Source organism: Protomyctophum bolini (assembly GCF_963924005.1).
Source record: "Protomyctophum bolini genome assembly, chromosome: 7".
Taxonomy (NCBI): Eukaryota; Metazoa; Chordata; class Actinopteri; order Myctophiformes; family Myctophidae; genus Protomyctophum; species Protomyctophum bolini.
Genome location: NC_137868.1, coordinates 50,351,106 through 50,356,991, shown reverse-complemented (window position 1 = coordinate 50,356,991; position 5,886 = coordinate 50,351,106). Strand labels below are relative to the sequence as shown.

Sequence of the window (5,886 nt, the reverse complement as noted above, 5' to 3'; positions counted from 1 at the left end):
GTGATGGGGCTGCAGGCGGGGGGGCCTCAGAGGCGAGCTGCAGCGGCGGGGCCTCGGAGGCGAGCTGCAGTGGCAGGGCCTCGGAGGCGAGCTGCAGTGGCGGGGTCTCGGTAGCGCTGTGCTGCGTCGGCAGCGCCGCGGTGTCGCTCTGTGGCGGCGGTGGCCGCGTCTTGGCGTCGCTCGGTGGCGGAGGCCGCGTCTTGGCGTCGCTGGGCGGCGGTGGCCGTGTCTCGGCGTTGCTGGGCGGCGTTGGCCGCGTCTCGGCGTCGCTCGGCGGTGGTTGCCGCGTCTTGGCGTCGCTGGGCGGCGGTGGCCGCATCTCGGCGTCGCTGGGTGCCTGTACACTGGGCAGCCAGTTGCACTGGCAGAAGCGACGGCGACCACTCCTCCTCCTTGAAGACCCAAGACAGGCAGGTTCCATTCTCACGAACCCCAGCCGTACCACTGGAGAAGGCTGGTCACAAGCCAACTAAAGGCTAGAAGGCTGGGAATCAGTGGAAACAGGAGTGGCCGGCTCGGGGCCAACAGGTCGAAGATGGTTGCTGGATAGCAAGGATGCTAATATGGAAGTTAATTGTCTGGCCGTTCGATCCACCAATCTTGCGAAATCTGGTCTCTTCTTCATGAAACAAAAAACCTCCTTAAGAGCCATCCTGAGCGCAGTCTCCTGCTGTTTAATACAGGAGGTGTTCTTAACAGCTGAGTCGACATAGCTCTTGATAGCTAGTAGGTCAGCATCAATGTCCTGGAGTTCTGTTGGGTCCATGTTGGCCAGATCAAACTGTCACGATGTGTGTCAGGTTGTGGACCCAGATGCAGAACAAGCAGGCAGGCAGGTAAAGTCCAGTATTTATTAGAGCAAAAAACATATAACAGCTTACATGACGAGGCAACAGCAGGACAAAACAGGCAGGAACACAAAGTAACATCAACTTTGATCTGGCAGTGTGAGAGCAGAATGAGTCCAGTACTTAAAGACACAGGTGAGTGTAATCAGGCAACTGCCGGCTAACGACAGAAATGGAGGCAGGTGTAACAGGGAAAGAGGCGAGACAAGACAGGCAACAACTAGGCAAAACCGGAAATACTAAGACACACTACAAAATAAGGGTAACTTACACAGTTCACAGTCAGATCATAACATGCCAGTTACAATATATATGATTACATCTTTAGCATTTATCCATCAAAACATTTATTCTTTTCCCTTGCTTTTCGTTTAAATGTTATCCACTAAGATGTTCAATTTGATTTGAAAACGTTTACATTTCTGGCAATATTTGTCAAAACATCAGCAATCGGTGGTCTAGGACTCTGTTTTGTGAAACGTATCTATCGTTCAGACTCACAGAGCCATTTCTAGACGGAGACACACCATAACCTGTTTTAGACCTACTACATCCATATTGTAAAGAAAATCACATGGTGAATTTATACGGTTGTCTTTCACATTGCATTTGTGCAAAATACGATGTGCTTTTGTTTATGGTAATAAGACATTAAATATTAAATACAATAGAGAATACCTTTAAAAAAAATACAATCCATGATTCCATTTGCACAGAATCCAATATGGTTTGAAATTACACAAGCGACCGGACTATATTATGAGTGTCCTGGTATTTTTTGCCATTGTTATTGTACAGTGAAAATAAGACATTGTGGCAGCCCTAGAGAACAGAAACTATTAAAGAAAGGAAGAGCACATGAAACTTACTGAGGTGTGGCTGGTCTTCAGCTTCCTGTTTAATAGAAACGTCTTCAGCTTCCTGTTTAATAGAAACGTCTTCAGCCTCCTGTTTAATAGAAACGTCTTCAGCGTCCTGTTTAATAGAAACGTCTTCAGCTTCCTGTTTAATAGAAAGGTCTTCAGCGTCCTGTTTAATAGAAACGTCTTCAGCTTCCTGTTTAATAGAAACATCTTCAGCCTCCTGTTTAATAGAAACGTCTTCAGCTTCCTGTTTAATAGAAAGGTCTTCAGCGTCCTGTTTAATAGAAACGTCTTCAGCTTCCTGTTTAATAGAAACGTCTTCAGCTTCCTGTTTAATAGAAACGTCCCTGGCTGAGCCTGGAGAGTTCATCTTCACCTGGGAGTGATGCATCATGGGTATTGTAGTTCTTATGAGTCTAGAGTTGAGATGAGATGAGATTCAATGTATTGTCAATGTACAGTACAAGTACGGCACGGTGAAAAGTATTTTCGTATCTCACCAGAGTGCAAACATGTCAGTAAATGATTCATTAATAAGTACAGTAACTAAAATGCAGATATGAGCAGTAGTCATTAAATATAATAAATAAGGTAGGATATAGAAGTAGGCGGGGAAATGAAGAATAAACATTGGATATTGTCCATATTGCACATAATGCATATTCATCTTCACCTGCAGTCTGGATTCCACACACCGCTCTGAAAACAAGTGAATAAGGAAGGACTTTAATAACTGGAGACCTAGTGGTGTTGGCCCAACTCTCCAACATTAGGATTCATGCATTAAGGAAGAAATCACACTTATCTTAAGTTTACACAAGGAACAATGGTGTAAGTGAATAAGTTGAAAGTAACCAATGTGTTTTTAATGTTCTGCCTCAGTTCAAGCAGCAGGGAGCGTACAGTGCAACCATTTCTGTGAGCGGAAATTGTAACCGTTCACAATTAAGCATGATTTACGAAAAGACGTTAAGAAATGTGAATCCCTAGACTCCTTCAAAACCGCTCTCAAAGAGCACTTACGGACGGCTGCGATTAGAAACTGGCCCCTGGTAAAGTTAAAGTCCCCCTTCCCCCCCTTTGGCCTACCAGATATGAGGCCATACAATAGTACAAGAGTGGGTCAAATTCTGAATTAGACTGGGTAACCATAGAGAGAAGCTTGGCTTCACCATTCCGCCCAATTGATGTTCTGTCACAGTCAGTGAGGAGGAAGCCCTTACATTATAAACAACCATACTCATCACTCTGGAATATTCCTAAAATACGTATTGGAAAGACAGAGATACAGTACATTGGAAAAAATGGCAAGCTGTAGGGCTTAATACTATTGGTGATCTATTTGAAGATGGGGCTTTTATAACTTCAGATTCAATTTCAGATTTAAAAGAGAAATTTGACCCTGGAAATGATTAATTACATTCTGGAAATATTTACAAATGAGACACTGTATGGGCAGTACTCTTGATACTGTTGAAAATACACTAGTTGAATATCTTGAATTACCACATGAAGCTCATACTGCATCTGTTTTTTTTTAACAAAATGTCAAAAGAACTGCTGGGAGGTACATGCGACAGTCTCAAATCCATTTGGCAGAATGATTTGGGGGTTGACATTGAAAATGAGCATTGGAGAAGAATTATAGCAAATGTAGGAAGTGGAATTAGAGAAGCAATTTATTCAGTATAAGATTATTCATAGATATTATTTGACACCGACTAGATTACTTAAAATGGGAATCGCGGATAATAACAGATGCATGGAAATGCAAAGAAGAAATTGGCACATATATGCATATGATTTGGGACTGTCGCATAGTATACCCTTTCGGGTGTAGGGTACTGGAATTCCTTGAGAAATGGGCGGGATTGACGTTGCCCAGGGATCCGCGGCTCTGTCTATTAGGGGACAGAACTGCTGGCATATCTAAAAAATATTTCACTATTATAAAGGTTGGACTTGTTACAGCTGCCAGAATACTGTTGCGTCATTGGAAGGTCCCCAGAACACCTGGGCTTAAAGAATGGAATGAAGAAATTACATCATATGAATATATGTTGGGCAGGGTAGATGCAGAAAGCTAAATGAAAGAGACATGGGATGAGTTCTGGATGTATATGAACCTTAAATGAACATTCATTTCCTTGCTGTTATTTTTCTTCTTTTTTTAATTTATTTTAACCGTCTTGTTTCTTGGACTGGCTATTTGTAAGGTTTGTAATGTAATGCTTTTCTAAAATGTATCCTTGTAGCACACAATTGGCAGGTGGTGTGATTAATTACCCAGCACCTATCGCAATGCACCTGACCTGCCCCAAACATTTGGGCTTCCCTGGTCAATTGGTGATGACGTTTGTGATGATCGGAGGAAATTTTGATTAATTCAGTCCAGCTGTCATTCCTGGAGATATTTGACTAAAATACATGTTTTGTGCCAGAACTTTCACAAGGACAATATCTCACTCCACGTCTTTGGAATTATTGAATGGGTGAGTGCAAACGGAGCATTTATCACATTTATGCTGCCGTTCTGCCGCTGCAACCCTCAAGTCAAGGACACTGTTCTATGGCTCTGTTATGTGGAATACTGTACCAAATGTATACACAACAGAGATTCCCATTCTAGGGCTAGCATAATCCTACCTACACTGACTGTCATAACTCTCCCCCCCCCCAACATACAGAGAATAACAGAATAAGGACTGCAGCATTAGTAAACATTAGACTGCATTATTAGTAAACATTAGATTAGACTGCATTATTAGTAAACATTAGACTGCATTATTAGTAAACATTAGACTGCATTATTAGTAAACATTATACTGCAGCATTAGTAAACATTAGACTGCATTATTAGTACCCCCCCCCTCTCTCTCTCTCTCTCTCTCTCTCACACTCACACACACACACACACACACACACGTTATGGTTACAATATTAGTGGCATCAATAAGATGCAATAGCATAAACACTGTATAGGCTATATTATTATTATTGCTGCTGCTTCTAGACTATAGACATACTCGTCATGTTTCATGTTAAAAGATTCAAGAGTCAATAATATAAAATATAACTGTAGTAAAAACACAACGTGGTGAATCAGTTCATCTTTTTACCTGTAGCTGTGTTTCTTTCAGTGGTTGAGCTGCTAACAAACACACGTCCTCCTCCTGCTTAACGACCACACTGTTTTCAAACCACACCTTTTAGTTTTCTCTGCATATCAAAGTGTCAACAGTCAGACGCCATAATGTTGTTTAGACAAACTTCTTCTTATTGTTGTTCTGTCTGTGGATTGTAGCAGCAGCTCCCGAAACAATAACACACTGGGTTTTGCACATGCGCAGCAGCGCTGCTGGAGCGTATGCTGTGCAGACTGTGCACTAAATATAAACGGTCACTAGAGGGAGCCATGGTACAGTGTAATACAGCGGGTAGCAGCTATGGAGCATAGCAGTGGGTTCTAATCTGGACCCACTGAAAACTCTCCAATTAATTTCCCCCTGAATTTTCCCAATCAATAATTTAAGCCTAGAATCAATCCATCCAGGATCCTGGTGATTCATGACCATAAAACCTTTGATTCTGTGGAGAAAAAATAAAATAAAAATGCAGCATCGTATATTTAAGCAATATTACACGAGAGGGTGTGGGTTAACGTGATTATTGCCACGACAGGGATGCGGTCAGGAACGAGACGGAGTCGAAAATGATTATTATCTCCAAAAAACGTGGCACTGCAATGGGAAGTCGTATGGCCCCTAATTACGCAGGCCTCTATATGGGCCTTTTTGAACAAGATTAAATTTTTGAGCCCAATAATCCCTTCCTAACCCACATAAAACTTTGGAGACGCTATGTGGATGACATTTTTCTACTATGGAGCGGCAGTGAACAGGATCTAAAAATGTTTTTCGACTATATCAACTCCTGTAATGAATCACTAAAATTCACTATCACCTTTGACAAAAAGGAAATCAGCTTTCTGGACATACGCATCATACGCAACGGCAAAGGCTTCAAAACAGACGTCTATAGAAAGCCCACAGACAGTAATGCCTTGCTCCGAGCTGACAGCTTCCACCCGCTACCACTAAAACGCAGCCTTCCGATAAGTCAACATAGCCGCATGAGGAGACTTTGTAGTGAAGACGCAGACTACAAAACTCAGG

The 5,886-nt window shown here is 42.4% G+C and overlaps 1 long non-coding RNA gene across 1 annotated transcript; it reads right to left on the bottom strand.

The window, feature by feature from the left end:
- Positions 1-1,893: 1,893 nt before the first annotated feature.
- LOC308318442 lies at positions 1,894-5,025 on the bottom strand. Its single transcript, XR_013964360.1, has 3 exons — positions 4,831-5,025; positions 2,385-2,410; positions 1,894-2,127 (listed from the first exon to the last, which is right to left on the bottom strand). It is a non-coding gene; the product is annotated as an uncharacterized lncRNA (long non-coding RNA).
- Positions 5,026-5,886: the final 861 nt, after the last annotated feature.